Genomic DNA, 17,516 nt, shown 5'->3' with positions numbered 1-17,516 from the left:
CAGCTGAAAATCATTATCTTAATGGTGACTGATTAGCACAGCTCAGCCAATACATCCAGCCACATGTACCAATGTCAACTGAAGCAAAAACATGTATTGCTAAATCAAATGAAGTATGGTTCCTCTCTAAAAAGTGATTTTGTAAAATATGTAATAATTGTTTCTTGCTTAGTAGGAACCTCTCTTTGCTGCTGAAGTTGGATCTCTTCATCTTACCAACATACATATCTTTACCAGTTTTTATTCTCCAGCCCTTACTAGAACAGATCTGTCAACCGTATGTGGAAAGGCACAGGATAAAAAAAATGCATCAGTGCTTGATAATTTAGAATATTCATTTAGGATTGTTGAGAGCATTAGAGATTGTATTCCATACCCTCTGACGTGCATTGCCTCAATGAAAGACTTTTCTGGTAGTGCCGCAGCATGCTGCTTCTACTTAGGCAACCTTTGCTATGAAGAGAAGAGGCAGAACACAACATATTCCCCAAAATGTTTTCTAGCTGAACTCCTTAAATTGGAAAACTCTGATTCTAGTCATAGACACATTAGGAGTTGTAACTAAAAGGCACAGTACAACTCAAAATCTCAAACTCTGAGAATGTCTTTATCTCTTCAGACTATAGAAAGATATTAAAGGGGCTAGTCTTGACTTCACATACTTAGTTCCCTCTCATAAGGTACTTCTAGGCTTCTTTGTCTCCTAGTACTTCTACTGAAGTCCTCAGCATTGCAGTAAAATACTGATAAAGACAGCGTGCTCATGTCTAAGTGTATTACATAGCCCACGTGAAGAGTTTTAACAAGCTTCCTTGCAGCCTTACCAAGATATTTTCCACAATTTAGAACATAATCAGTAGTGCATACTTCAGAACTGTGAATGTTAAGGATTTATAAGTCACTGACAAGAAATTCTAGACCAGCACTACAATGGTTGGGATGGGGTTTTCGCTTGAATCATATTTTACTGAAAAAAAGTAAAAGCATTTGATGTGCTATCTTATTTCATGGGATATTTCTAAAGATTTCTGAATATCAGTAAACTTTTCCATATGACTGCGCATCAAGTTGTTTGACCTACCTAAGCCTCAGTAAAAACGAGCTGGAAAGTTGTATAAAAGTGTGAGTTCAGGCTAAGCGTATTGAAAAAGCAGTGAAAACACAGCAGCAATGAAAAGTCAGCCCCATGCTGCGTTACTCTTGGGAGGCCCAAAATGCGAAGAGTGCAGCTGGATACAGGAGTTTTGGTGTCAGGCAGATGGAAATTCCTGAGTGCATGGCAAGGTCAGAAGATCCTATAGCAGTAGAGGCCCATTTTCCTGTAACTTCAGCTTGTGATTAGATTCAGAACTGTTATGTGCAAAATAACTTCAGGTAGAAAACACAAACCTTTGATTTTATGTTCCAAGGAAGACATGGTTACATAACAAGCTTTAAAATTACATCATTTTTAGGATGTCCCAGTGCATTTTTGATTGGTTCACTGAATTTTTAAACTATATGCATTTAAGTTTATGGAAATCTACATCCTGTTTTGGCTGTGCAGCACAGGATACATACCACGTTCATTTTCCAGACTTCTAGAAACAGGGTACAAGACTTCTAGGCTCTTCTACGTGCACTGAATGTGAACAAGAGTGCACAAATGTGTACATGTGGAGAAAGAAGCAATTACCCCTCTGATACAAGTAAATCTGAGCCTCATCTACTCAGCTTTCAAAAACCATTCTGATAGACAAGGATCTTAAGGCAGCAGCAGTGGTTTCATGACTTCTACATTCTGCTGCTGAGTCAGGAGTTCTGACACCACCTGGTTCTGATCAACAGACACCTGATCTATATCAGGTCTATATCAGAAATTCAGCCTCAAAAGGACAATCCTCAACTGCCTTAAATTCAGACAAACAAGAAGGTGACAAACTTAGTCTTTTCAAGATCTTTACAGCCCAACTCACTGTCATAAGCCATAGAAATTATACTGTTGAAGTAGTTTCACATTATAGATACTGCACAATAATATTTTGCTATACCTATACCCTTCTGCCTTTAAAAGGTAAGAGTAATAAACTGGACATGCATTGGTGTAGCTTCCCTTTTAGTAATAACTTTTAAATTCAATCAGAAGAATTATCCAGGCTTAAAGAATAGTAGAAATGGTATCAATTCAATTTTTGTTATTATGAGACTTTGACTCTTCTTTCAGAACTTTAGCAACTTGTTTATGTACCAAGAAGAAATGCATCTTTCTCTGCCTGCACTTCAGCCAAGTGCTTTCCAGGCACATTCACACTGCTCCTTAAGTTTGGCATGAGCCAGCAGCCTCCACTCATGGAGTTTTCTGGCCTTCTGTTATTGAGTCTAAATTAGAATGAGCACTCATATAGAGCACAATCCAATTCCTTTAATTAATCATCAACAGAATAGTACCTCTCAGAGTTTTCTGCAGGCATACATGCATGTTTCTCCCCAGCTGCATTCCAACACAAAGTGAAACAAATTATCTTAAACAATATGTGCTTTAATATGATGTATCTAAGATGACTTCCTGGAGGCATTCAAGAAACATTTAGATATAGTACTGAGGGACATGGCTGAGTGGGCAATATTGGTGGTAAGCGGACCATCCAGGTACTCTGGATGATGTTAGAGGTCTTTTCCAACCTGAATGATTCTATGATTCCATGAAAGAGCCATGCACCGCTCTCCTACATTGTGTCCAGTTCACACTTAGGCTCCATGTAGAATTGCTCAGGCTTTCCCAAGACTGCTGCCCTAGCATGCCCCTTATGTGTTGATGCACAGAGCCAGAAATTTTTCCTGAAGTTACAACGCGAGCTTGAGCCTGTTACCACTGAACTCAAGAGAAGCATGATGGCCCTAGAGGACAAGAGTGTTGGTAGTGATTTTGTTGGTTTAGTCTTTATTCTACAGATTTCCTTTCAAAATATTTCAATGTAGATTATGGACAAAATTCACTGATGTCACAGTATTACCTAGGGATCTGCGTCCGTGACAAGGGGGACAGGCCCGAAAGAAAAAAAAAAAAAAAAAGAAGAGAAAAGAAAAAATTGTCAGCAGGTAGGGGCCGGCCCCGAGCGGTCCGGCAGCTGAAGCGGCAGGGAAGCCGCGGACCTGCACCCTGGGGAAACAAAGGGAAGAGGGGAAAAGCAGGGGACTCATAGGCGGATCTAACACAAAAAACAGCGGCACCAATCTGAGGAGGAACAACTAATTTTACTAAATATATCGAAATTGAGGCCAGTAAAATCAGGGAAAGTTTACAAACTGAGAGTCTTACACAGTAAACTGCAGGAGGACCACGTGCTTCTCCGCCGGGCAGGAAGGAACAGACCCCGCGTCTCCCAGGCGGCTTCACCACCGCCTCCAACGCAAAGACCCCTGGGGCGTGCACCTCCTCCCCTCCCCCTCGGAGGGAGGCAGGTGCACGCCACAAAAGGCAGTTTGCAGTAACCAGGGAATTAACTCTTTAACTGCCAGTGCTTTACATGATGTTATGATGTGGAATACCGACAACAAAAATCACAAAACCATGACAACTGATTAAGTAGTTTTGAATTTATTCCACGCTTACTTTCTTTCAATTGAAGTAAAAAGAGGAGGATTACCATGGAATGCATTTTATCACACTACCATAACACAGAATATTTATCAAGACATTGTGGTCCACTTTAGTATGTATAATATGCAAATTTAAAATAAATTTTCAATCTGAAAATAATGCATAAACCAAAAAAGAACAAATTATTAGCTATTTTCTGCCACCTTCCAGTTACTCTTACACAATCTCCTGGGTTCATTTTCAGGTTCATAGTTTCACCAGCAAGCAGAGCTTTCAATTCTGAACTCATTATCTGTTGATGATCTAAACCAACCTACATCTTTACTAAGTAGTAGAGGAAAACGTATTTCACACCCTCGCTGATACAAAAGCAAGAGTTATACAGAGTACGAAGGATTTGCTACTAAGGTGAGATACGAATATCATGCATAATAGGGCCAGATTCTAGTTCTGGATAAGCACATGCCACTTCTGTTTATTTCTTAAAATAATCATTCCCCAAAATGAATTATTTTCATGAGTAAAAATTAAGGAATCGGTCCACGAAGTTTTTGCTCCTCATAAACTCAGTTTTCTGAACTATTTATAAATCCCTCAGGATGCGTTTTCCTATTGTAAATCATTTTCCAGCTGTTTTCTGAATAGGGTCAGATGAATTGGTTGGATTAACAGTGTGCCCATATAGAGAAAAATAGCACAGACTCTGTGCTAGACAACCACAGAAGCTCTGCAAATGATAGCATAACTGCAATGAGGGAAACTCATTTTCCAGTCACAAGGTATATAAGCGAGATATTATAAATACTTACTGATACTAGTAGGTAAAAGGGTGAGCTTACATGCTTAAAAGCACGTGCCGCTTACCCTCCAGTGAGCCATCAAGCTTCTGTTCAAGCAGCTCCATGTCATTACTAGTCATTTTGAGTACTAGTAATTATGAGTGCATTGTTTCAGGAAGCAAACAGAAGTCTCTGGAAAATCTCACAGGTGCCTCTGGAACTGGTCTGTCTTCTAGTTGAGAAATCACCCTGGCTTCATCATTCAGCTTCCTTTCCTTTCAAAAGGAAAATGAGAATATGATGCTTTTCATGCTAATGATCAAGAAAAGCATCACAATGATATGGAGACAACTTCACATTTATCGTCTTTTTTCTGCAGTACCAGATTGTACAGTTTCCTAGTGAACACTTCTTAACTACAATCCAACATACAACTAGTTGTTCTGAAACACTACCAGCAAGTCTGTTGGTGCAGCAGCAGGTAGCATTGCACCCATCCACTTGGGCAAGCCAAGCAACCATAACAGGAGTGAAAAGAAACCTAACATTTTGTGAAAACAGAATCATAGAATCAATAATGTTGGAAAAGACCTCAAAGATCATCACACAGTCCAACCATCATCCCATCACCACCATGCCCACTAACCCATGTCCCTCAGTGCCACATCTCAAGGCGTTATAGTGCATAGATTTGTCTGGGGTTAAAACAAACTGAACTTACCTGTTGAGAATCTCTTTCCCAACTAACAAATCAAAAGTCAAACTTTAGTGTTCTTATACATGACTTAAGACTGACTTAACCCCCCCCCCCCGCCAAAAAAAAAAAAGTCGGTCAGTGTTAAAAATTGCATCCTATGGTAGTTTCTTTTAGTGTCTTGAGTGGGAGGGGAAAAAAAGCACACTTTGAAAACATCTAAATACAGCATAAGCATTTTGCAGTCAGTGGCTCATAAGCCACTGAATCTGCTGTTGTTGAGGTGGTTGTTCTTACTTAACAGATGCTAGGAAAGAGAAAACCTTAATAGATTAGCTGATATGACAGATAAATTGAAGTGAGGAAATGAATTGGCAAAACTCTTACTGACATATGATTCTGAACATAATGTAATTTATTTTTACTTTGTTAACTATTCCAATGTATTCAATTTATGTTATGTGCTTCTGCTCTATATTTCTGAAGAGAAATATTTCCATTTTTTTAAGACATCTTTGAAATTAATTGCTTTGGCTCATAAGCCCTACTTCGATGCTGGTGATACAATATTTATGAATTTTTAGGAGTACAATGAATGCATAATATGTGTTGCATGATATGGAAAAAAAAAAAGAGGAATTTCTAAAGGTCAGACACATGAAAGCCTGAGAGGAGATTAAAGTCATGCTGCTGATATTCTGTTGGTTCTTGAGCTGGATCCTCCACAAACATTTAATTAAACTTTCAACATGCTGAGATGATGCTGCACGTACATTCTGGGAAAAATGACTATTTAAAACGGGAGAGTTGAAATCAAAGAAATCCGACTACTCCCATCAGGGTTGTTGTGTTTGAAATTCAAGGCACTATCTTCAGTGCTACATAGAGTGACCTAGGGAATACGCTTTGATTTTCTTTGAATTCAACTGACAGAAAGAGCTGTAGCACAAAAGAATACTAATTCAATCAATGCCATTATAATCTATAATAATAATGTGAAGACTATACCAATACATTTTCAGCAGGTTACTTAAAGCAAAATGACTGACATGGCTAAGTTTCAGCTGAGCAGAACCTTAGAAATCACAGCTACCTATTGCCTACTGAAATTCCCTGTAGAACTGTAAGCAGCGTGGATCTCAAGCAGTGACATTAGCAAACTGAACCCATGACATGAGAACACACTAAGTATAGGAGAGGGCCACTACCTGCTTTGCCAGACTATCAAGGACTATGGCTTAAAGGAGCCCCTAGTTCAAAGGGACATACTCAAAAATCATCTCCATGAATGGTAACTCACACTGTTTTGGTGAACGGCTCTCAAAATTTCACTGACATATTTATGATTCCATACCAGTAGATGCTTCTGTCACTTGGTCTGTAGCTTAATGTTTTTACTTGTGTTCATCAGCATCCTTCAATATCCAAACATTTCACATTTCAGCTGGTTACTGAAAATAACCATCTCCCATCAAGACCAGGCAGTCACAGATCTTGGACAAATTATTCTCTTATTGGCCTGATAAAAGCACTCTGGTTTTGTTTGTTCGTTTTTTTTTAGAAGTGCTGTAATGTAATTTCATTTAACATTTAATTTTCTGTTTTGTGTTCTGTAGATCATGTTATCAGGAAAGAGAGGCTGTGACATATACACAACTTCCAAAGTATTCCAGTGTTCTGTCTGAAGATGACTGTCTTCCACACAGACAGTTTAAATAGAAAAAAAATGTGAAGAGAATGCTCTACTGTGCATTCTCTGTGTTGCATCAGTTATCTGCATTACCTATTCATTTTGTGCAATTTAACTGGTCCAAAGTGCACAGAGTCAAATATTGATGAAGGGACCCCTCTGATAGAAAGGAATCTTCAAGAGAAGGATGGACTTGGTACCTTTGGTTTCATACTAGTTCGAGCACATCACAAAAGGGAAATGGAGACTGATGATATTTGGAAAACAATCACAACCACAGTTTAAGTACATAAAAGAAACAAATACAAATGACAACATTAAAAAAAAAAAGGTTGAAAAAAGGTGAGAAGGAAACAATAAGTATACAGAAATAGGAGAATATGCTGTTTTCCAAAAACTGCTTTTTCAAAAAACAATCCAGCACTACAGCAATTCCCTGATGGTTCACAGGGCCCAACATTTCTTTACTTCTCTCACTAAGTAAAGAAAACTGGTAAGAAAAGAAAAAAACAGAAACATATACTGACATTTACATTTCCATTCAAATATATTGAATGTTTTTTCTACATAAATATAACCTGTTTACTTTTTACAAACACTGAAGCCCTAGAATGCCAGATGTGCCACCAACAGTGCTCTTCCAGCAGGAAGCTGTTTCCTACAAGACCACTTCTACAGAGAGGGTCTGCCTCTCCCAGCAATAACAGCAGCCGATCTCCTTCCCATTCCCTTCCTTCATTCCAGGGTAGTAGAATTAACTGTGGCTCCCTGCCCTTCCCTCATCCTCACAGGCACAGTGCACTTCATAGAAGATTCACAGGGAGAAAGAACAAAGAAAAGGGTATTCTGGAGCTTTGGAGAAAGAAAGAACACTGGTAAGGAGCCCCCAAAAAGAGCATGGAGGCAAGGCTGCACGCTTTCAAGTCAGATTACATGAAGGCAGGAGAGAGAATCCACAACCCCTTAAAGCAACCTCAACTTCTTTGCTCTTCTTGCGAATTCTTTACCAGTCTGGATTCACCCTGGACACACACGGACCATTTCTTAGCTTTCCTGTTCGCTTGGGCTCTCCTCCCACTCAGATCCCCTGCATCTTCTCCTACTTCTATCAATCCCACCCAACTCCTTTCATCCAGCTGCTTTCCACCACTCTTGTCAGAACCACAGCACCACAAAACTTAACTTTGCCTGCACTACTGAGAAGTCCTGATTCAGCTGTTTCCCATACTTGGAAACATGTAGCTGGCCATCAGTGTTGTAAGGCCTAGACAAGAATCTCTCTGCCCAAGAAATACAAAGCCATGCATTAGAATAGAAATTCACTCTAACAGAAAGCAGGTGAAATTGTAGATACCAGCTGGCTCTAACTCTTGCATTCCTTTCTTCTGTTTTTAAATTTTAACTTTGACCCATTTAATTTCTTTCTCACATGGACACATATTAGCCAAACAACTTTGTGTTTTACATGATTAAATTTAAAAAATGATAATAAATGATTTTAGTGTAAACAAAATGAAGAAAGTTGACACAACTTACCTTTCCTCAATAACAACTGAAGTTATGTGCCTTCCACTTTCCCCGGTGACAATAATAGAGAGGAAACATAATTTGCATTATTGTTTCAATGAATGTGTACATAACTATGTAGACATTGATCAAACCTAGTGCTGTACAACAGATGTTGCAAAGAATGAAAGCCAAAACACTGAAACTCTTGCATTCCTAATAAACAAGCTGTTCCTTTTTTATTGTCTTAGTTATGGTATATTGCTAGATTCAGATAGCTCTGATAAATGTAACGACACAGATCTGTTTAATAGTCAAACATTGTGCAGGTGTACCTCATTAATGTCAGATACAGAAAGATGGTTCCTCAGAGACTATAGATTTATATAGCTGAATGCTTTACATACTCCACACTGCAACAAGCTGGATGCCATGACTCTAGGCCAAAGCAGAGCCAAAGTTCACAGCTAGACTCTGAAACGTAACTACCAATCAACTATCTTAAAGCAAAAGTTCTGCTTTACATTGTAAAACTACCATGAGACAAACTTTCCTTTAGTTTCAAGTTCTTTTGAAGCTCGAGTCAAAATCCTTTTTTCCTCCATCCACTTTCTCACAGAAAAAGGTAATAATATTCTTGGAAAAGGAAAAAACATGGCATTTTTCTCAGTGAAGGCCATGCTTACTGCCCCAAGGCTCATTTGGACACCAGCTTGTTAGGAGAGGCCAATAGGAGCTTTCATCTTCCATTAGTGCTAACTGGCATAGCCTGCAACAATACATTATGTCGCAGTCAGAACTCCATGGCTGTATAACTTGTCATGTCAAACATGAGGACTGTGTGTTTTGTGTATCTGTATTTGTCTCCACTAGCTTCTACTTAAATGGTAAAAGAAACAAAGTAAGTTGTGTTTTCAAACCCATGCAGTACAACCATTCCTCCCACTGTGAAACTGAATTTGTAAGTCTTACTCCTGAACTTCCTCCTCTGCTTCAGTAGGATGACTTGTGTATGAAGTGAACAGAACTGATAATGTTTTAATAGAAATTTCCTCATACACCATCTATCAGCTCAATCTCAATAGCTCTTTCATGTTAAATGCTCTTACCTTTTCCAGCAGCAAATTCTCTAGCCAACTTTACTTTGAAAAAAAACAAATCACAAAATTTCATAAAGTTTTCAACTATGGCAAATAATTAAATTTGATTCTTGTGTTAAAAATATTCCTGATTTATTTTTGCTTCAATTTTCTCCTGCATCTTATTGAACTTCCCCTTCTACTTCTGAACTGGCAACCTAACTCCCTTTGGACTGAATGTTTTAGCTAGATCTAAGTCAGATAAAACTTTCATGGCCTGTCAGAACACTGAAATATCAGCATAGATCCATGTACTCTTCATTGAAGCATGTCAGCCACAGCAGAAAGGGAATGCAAGCAGGTGTTGTGTAGCATTTAATATGATACTGAGTGCGAAACCTGTGGGAAGGTGGAATTCATCTGCAGCTGCTGCCCATCCACTTGTCTCATGCAGGGGAGAGAATAAAGGATTCTGAAGTCCTTCTGTGTATTTCTCCCCCTTCCCAACCACAGCATGTGACTTTTGACATAATCTAGCTGTTAGTATGAACAGAATTAATACTGCTTGTACTTTAATGCAAACATCTGTAAATACTCCTGTAAATATCAGAAACTTCACTGCACATATGCTCTAAAGCCTGACCTCTTCAAAAAGGAAAAGGGGGAGGTTAGATTCCAAATATAGAAGGTGTTTGTCTTATAAATTCTTAACAAGAAAGGCTGCATTCGAGATTTTCACTTGAATGCATATGCATCCAGTATGGCTGTTTCAAGACACAGCAATGTGAATCACACATGCAATTTCAGGAGGGGACTACAGAAGTGAAATGCAGTTGGTAATATACCGTGGATCTTCCCCACTTAAAGAACAAAGTCCAGAAATTTTCTGTGTTTCCAAAAGGCAGATGCGCACCAAGTCAACCAATTTAGGAATGATGCCAGAGCCACCTTTAAATACTGGATGCACTGGAGTCCTGTCCCAGCCTTCCCTCCTCTGCTTTGCTGTGTTTGTGAGCTGCTAATATGGAAACAGAACCTTTGTAGGTGCATGATGGCTTTAGAGCTGACAATTTTATAATTATTTTCAGTGAGCATTTCTTACAGCCAATCTTCTTCACATACATCAAAAAAAATACAGCTTTGAAGTGAGAAGGAATGGAAAGCAGCTCAGTTAAAGGAAGAAAAACAGCAGAAGAAAGTAAAAGGGGAAAGAAGGAAAAGCAAAGGATAGAAGTGATAGGCAAAAGGGAATGAGCTGGCTGTGCGGTTCCCTATGTCTTTGACTATGGATCCCTATGGCTTTGACTCCTGCCAGTTATACCACAGAGCTATGAACAATAATGGACAGAGAAACCCTCAATACTTGCACTGAGTATGACTTACCAGCAAGTTATGTATTCACATGGTAGTAATTCAATCTACACCATCTTGTACTCATTTGCTTAACAGAATATCGTCTGAGTCAGTGTCAAAAGCTTTACTAAAGTGTGTGGGACATTTACTGCTTCTAATTTATCCATGGAATCCTGCTAGAGAGAAAATCAGGTTGCATTAATATGCCTGAAAATACTTTATTCGTTCTTTCTAGTCCCATAACTGCAATTTAGGTAACTACACATATCTTACTTGATTATTTTAACTTATATTTTTCTGAGACTTTTAACTTGGGGTGACGTGTATACATTTATTTTAATAATTTCATTGTGAAGACAGACATTTTTATTTCCCATGAATCTGAACTTTTCTTTACAAGTCAAAGACACTAAAACTTTAATATTGCATGATATTGTATTTCCACAGTAATGTCATATTTAGGAAAAAACATGAAAAGCTAAGGTGCAGCTAAAAAAGAAAGACTTGAGCTGTCACTCCTTAGCATAAATGCATGCTTGACAGTACATATCACCCTCTTTAGAAGTTCACTTTTATATTTCAGAAGACCTATCAGAATAGGATACTCACTTCTGTGATGAGGATATACAGGCTGCTTATTTATAATATTCAGCATGGTACACTGAAAGTGTCATGTAAAAAAATTTTGTCTAGCAATATTTTACTCTGAGTATACTCAACAGACCAGCTGGCAAGCAGAATCTACACACCTCAGTACAGAAGTGCTTAATCTTCTTTGCAATCTAGATTGTAGCTGTCAGCCAGTTCACACAGCCTTTCAGCATACAAAAACACAGTATTCCAGGTGAAAGTCTCCCCACATCTTTGAAGTGTCACTATTCTACTTCTAAAATTATTTATATAACAAACTTCAAGTGAAAACATATCAACTCATGTGTGGGCTATAGCTGCATGCAGGGTTTCAGCACAGAATCAATTTCTGTGCCATTTCACCTACTCAGGTATCCTTACCATGCAGAACATTTGTCACAGGAAGGGCTAGTGCCAGACAGCCTCCTCTTCTTCTATACCTTTTTGTACTTCATAATAGAGAAGCAATTTGCTTAAGGCTTAAACAAAAATGTTTTTTTTCTATCCCTTGGCTGATAGATAGAACTCTGAAATTGTAGTACTCTTAATTTCAATTAAACAAACAATAGTAACAGCTGTGACTACCATTATTCCATAAGATTATCTGCCACAACTTTTGTGGGAACACAACGAAGGAGAGTAGCTATTCTCTCTCAATGCAATAACTTTGAACAATAATTTAATGAATTATTTTGTAATTGCAAAAATTGTCATTCTCAAAATCAGTGTGTGGAAAGCCTGGTAAAATTGCACCTCCTTTTAGATTTCATTACTAGCTAAAAGCCAGTCCATCAAAGGATTCTTATAAAGTATGTTAGAAAACACCATAAGAAAGCAAAAGGAACCAGACCCACGTTGTGCAAGAATGATTAGATCTGCTTTTTCACACATTCTGAGAAAAAGTTGTGAAAACTAGGTGTCCATAATCTAGGTGGAGACTGGCTGAATACCTGATTTTTAATAATAGCCCTCCTAGCAGTTACTAAGAAAGTGCATATCAAAAAGTTGAAATACAAAGTATTAGAGCAGTAGAATCATAGAACCATTAAGGTTGGAAAAGACCTCTAAGATCATTCAAGTCCAGCCGTCCACCTACCACCAATATTAGCCACTATGTCCTTAAGTATCACATCTTCATGTTTCTTGAACACCTCCAGGGACAGTGGCTCCCCTACCTCCGTGGGCAGCCTATGCCAGTGCCCGACAACCCTTTCTGAGAAGAAATTCTTCCTAACATCCAATCAGTAATTTCATATTAAACCACAGAGCATATTTCCAATATTATATGACCTAAGTCCATCACAAGAAGACATCATGATGACGACGTCCTTGTTTGTTTTTCAAGGAGATATCATAGGCATTATGCTGTCGATATGGTCTACCTGGACTTCAGTAAGGCCTTTGACACTGTCCCCCACAGCATTCTTGTGGAGAAGCTGGCTGCCCATGGTTTGGATGGGCATACGCTCTGCTGGGTAAAACACTGGCTGGATGGCTGGGCCCAGAGAGTTGTGGTCAATGGAGTTAGATCCAGTTGGCGGCCAGTCACGAGCAGTGTCCTCCAGGGCTCGGTGCTAGGGCCTCTTCTATTCAACATCTTTATCAGTGATCTTGATGAGGGGGATTGAGTGCACCCTCAGTAAGTTCGCAGATGACACCAAGTTGGGAGGGAGTGCTGATCTGCTGGAGGGTAGAAAGGCACTACAGAGGGACCTGCATAGACTGGATAGGTGGGCCAAGGTAAACCGTATGAGTTTCAACAGGGCCAAGTGTCAGGTCCTGCACTTTGGTCACAACAACCCCAGGAAACCCTACAGGCTTGGGGAGGAGTGGCTGGAAAGCTGCCTGACGGAAAGGGACCTTGGTGTGCTGATGGACAGTCGGCAGAATATGAGCCAGCAGTGTGCCCAGGTGGCCAAGAAGGCCAATGGCAACCTGGCTTGTATCAGGAATGGTGTGGTGAGCAGGACTAGGGAAGTAATCCTGCCCCTGTACTCGGCACTGGTGAGGCATTACCTCGAGAACTATGTTCAGTTTTGGGTGCCTCAGTACAGAAAGGACATTGAGGTGCTGGAGCAGGTCCAAAGAAGGGCAACAAGGCTGGTGAAGGGCTTGGAGAATATGCCCTATGAGGAGCGATTGAAGGAACTGGGGCTGTTTAGTCTGGGGAAGAGGAGGCTGAGGGGAGACCTCATTGCTCTCTTCAAATACCTGAAAAGTGATTGCTGTGAGAGCGGGGCTGGTCTCTTCTCACTGGTGACAGGACAAGGGGAAATGGCCTCAAGTTTCGCCAGGGGAGGTTTAGGTTGGACATCAGGAAAAACTTCTTTACAGAAAGGGTTGTTAAGCACTGGAACAGGCTCCCCAGGGAGGTGGTTGAGTCACCATCCCTGAATGTGTTTAAAAACCGTTTGGATGTGGTGCTCGGGGACATGATTTAGCAGTGAGTTGTTAGAGTAGTATGGTTAGGTTGCAGTTGGACTTGATGATCTTGAAGGTCCTTTCCAACCTGAGCAATTCTATGGTTCTATGATTTAATTGCAGCTGGCTCCCAGAAGAATGATCCTACAAACCTGCTATGAGGGGCTGTGTTAAAGAAAGGAAACATGCCAAAGAAAGTATAAATGCTTCCAAAACACTTTTGGAGATGGCTTTTCTCCTAGGTAAAAAGCAGGAAAAAAAAAAAACCACCTTTAAAAAGCAAAGGATAGAGCAGTTAAAAAAAATAGAGGTAAAAAGGCAAGAGGAAGTATGCAGATAATACTGCCAAAGAAGCTGAAGTGGTTGCTGAAAGAAGCAATAGTAAGTCATTTTACCAGCTCAACAAGGTCCCAGAGAGCCAGTTTACACTATCTGGGAAGGTTGTCGAGAATAAATAGAAAATACTTGAACACGGAAAAAAACAAAGAATTATCGCTTTTCAAGGACCAACTCAACTAGCACCACAAGACACTTCAAAGAAATCACACTCCTAGAACTACACATTAAACATATCACATCACAAAGTAAGGACTGGAAGACCTACAGAGTTAAAAATAGCAAAAGTGAATGCAGCAGAAGAATGATATGGGACCAAGAAAAGCCTTTAAAATAACAACACATTAAGCACAGATAACAGTTGTCTTACATGAGTGTGACTTAGTGCAACAATCATCGAGGTGAGCAAAACTATGGACATAAGTGAAGTCATCTGCAGTGTCATTTTAATCACTTTTTTCTTTAGCTAAAGTAAGCAAGAATCAGCTGCATTTCATGTGTTGGCCAGATTTTCACTCAAAGTATAATCAAAGGAGCATCAGATACTGTTTACCACTCAGCACACTTCCTAGATTTCCCCAGCACATGGAGAGCTTCTATCGCAAACCACCACAAAGTATCTTGAATTGTTATTATACCCCAACTAAACTAATTGCCATCATTACAATAGAATTTACATGGTAAAAACATAGGCTTGAAAAAGTGGCTCTTCATATAGACTGTTATTAAATAATGAAGTATTCTTTAAGCTATCCTGTTTGGTGTTGCCAATAACTTCAATATTAGAAAATCCAGACATACAATACATGCATTTCTTTTCACAATATCAACATAATCTGAAGATCTAGACTGTGAATGAGATAGCTTTAAGTGCTAGCTCAACAAAAATAAAAAGAGCAGTCTTACAGTGTAAAAAGAAATTTTTGTTATGACAAAAACTATCTTAAAAAATCCATACTAGACTGCAACTCAATCATTTAATTATAAAGTACAACACAAAATGAGTCAGTTTGTGTACACCAGCAGTGAAGAAAAAATCTATAGGATTTTCAGAATGAAATAGTTAATAAATGGGCAAGGAGGCAGGAGTATTTACCAGTTTAGCTAAGATTTGATTACAAAAAAACTACAATTCCAAGACCAACCTGCATACCCATAGAACACTATTTCCATCACACCTGATGGATCCAACAGTTAGAAAACAACCAGAGGTAAAGACTTATGCACCTCATCATTAAAGTTATCAAAAAATAAAATGGAAATACTCAAGACATATTAAAGGATGATCAATTAAATTTATCAGAATGATTTTTTTCTTCAAACTCTTTGGAAGAAATACTGCCTGGGAACTAGGCCTCTCTTTCCATTTTAAGATAAAATGGAGTTCTCTGACACCCTCACAAAACTGTAGTGTTACAAAAAACATTCAGACTTAAAATAATCTAGAGCTGGTATGAAACAGCTATATTACAACAGTATTTGTTAGTATTACATGCTATTTTTAGTTCTTGCAGCAAAACACAAAACAATTATAATGTGCAAAAATACAATGTATTACATTATAGGAGGAGTCCATCTGGCAACCATAATGGATATTAGAAGACTACTTATAAATCAAACTTGAATTTAAAGTGTTTCTCAGACTTGATCCTTAAAAAAAAGGATCAATTTATTTAAATTGGATCAAGTTGCTTCATATCCATTATGAAAATATATAGGAGTTCTTTCAGTTATTGCCTGAGATGCCTCCAAAGCAATGCACACTGCAGTTGGGATTATACTTCCCAATCACATGAGGAAGTTCAACTAAAAAAGTATCTTTGCCCTCAATCCACTTCTACAGAATATAGCTCAAAAACCAGCACCATCAGCAAGAGGCACTGGCACAATCCAACTGTATTAACCATGGCAACCAGTGTCATTTTGGACACCCTACAGCATCCAAGACACTTGCCCAGCCAAGTCTTACAAAGGCAAATGGAGAAGCTGGCAGAGCTGCCCATCCATAGCAGCAGCTGGAAGCAAGATGGGATACCTCACAGCCCCTAAAATGACACTGATGTACTCAAGGGATCTGACTCAGACCCACTGTTTTATTACTGTTTTACTGAAGTACCAAGAAAGGAGTCTCAGACTGATTAGAGTATCTGCACAAGAGTGCAGTACAAGTAACAGTCATTCTCCAGTAATGAGTTGAGCCCATATACACACCTCAACCAAACTGATGGAGAGAGAGAGTTCAATTTTCATACCGTTTCTGTAAATCAGTGTACCTAATACTAATTTATTTGCATTCATAGCACATACAATTGTTTAGATAAAAATATTTCACTTGCAGGAAGATGGCTTTGAATAATTTTTTCCAGATTTTGGTCTGAAGATCCAGCTATAAAGGAGTTCACGTGTCAATTCTAATGCCCCTTATTTATTACCACATCTGGGAAGCAGGATATTGTCATCCAAATATTCAGTTTAGGAACACCTCATTTAACACAGGGATGTGGAAGCAACAACTTCCGTTGCTGAGGGAGTACACCAAAATAGGTTTAAAAGAACAGTTCATCTTGTGTCCAAGACAGTATTAAGCAAAGGTGGAATACAGGCAGAGAACAATGACAAAAGCAAAGCCTGAGAGCCAGGAGTGCCATCATCTCCTTTGACTTCAACCTCAGTTACCACACTTGGACAACCTGTCAAGAATCTTCTGTCCACTTACGAAGTCCAATCCATGTTTCAGTCAACAATCAGAACTAAAGACTTCACAAAACTGTTGTGCCATGTCTCATCACCACTTTTGAAGCAGCCAGAAGAAGATGGCAATGGAGAGCAGTGTTCTTCTCTTTCCACTTCCAGAGCCTTCTTAGTCTTGTTGACATTGTACTGCCAGTGTAATCTGTATTTGGCCAATGGACTTTCCTACTGCAGTTTATGCTGCCTGTTGGAAACTACTTGTGGTGAATCTAAGCATTCACAGGAATTGATGAGTGCATGCTATTGCAATCCAAGTTTTTCCTCTTCAGTCACAGAGAATGGTTTGTTATAGAACTGCCTTCCCAAATTTGTGCCCTTTAGCCCCACAATTTCACAAGGCATAGTCCCATACTGTAAAATCCTCAGCAAATATTTAATTAAAGAAACCAAATAGCTGTAACTAATTATTAAGATCCTCATAAGGGATACATGAGCAGAATCAAGTACAATATTTGTTGTTCTCTGCACAACAAATTGACCTGGGCACACAAAAACAGTGCTTGAGTTACTTTCCCACTTTCAAATCAGTACAGACCCTTATCATCTCACATGATGTAAAGCAACTCTCAGTCATGGAGAATTTATAAAGGCAAATTAGTTCCCTAAGCCAATCTATACCAATATAACCACAATGCATTTAATAAGTATTTTATTCATCCGTTCCAATTCTTACAGTTTTGAAAATATTATATAGGAA

The sequence above is a fragment of the Numida meleagris genome, chromosome 4, assembly GCF_002078875.1.
Source record: "Numida meleagris isolate 19003 breed g44 Domestic line chromosome 4, NumMel1.0, whole genome shotgun sequence".
Classification (NCBI taxonomy): domain Eukaryota; kingdom Metazoa; phylum Chordata; class Aves; order Galliformes; family Numididae; genus Numida; species Numida meleagris.
The sequence above is the reverse complement of the archived record's forward strand: the minus strand, read 5'-3'. Positions refer to the sequence as shown.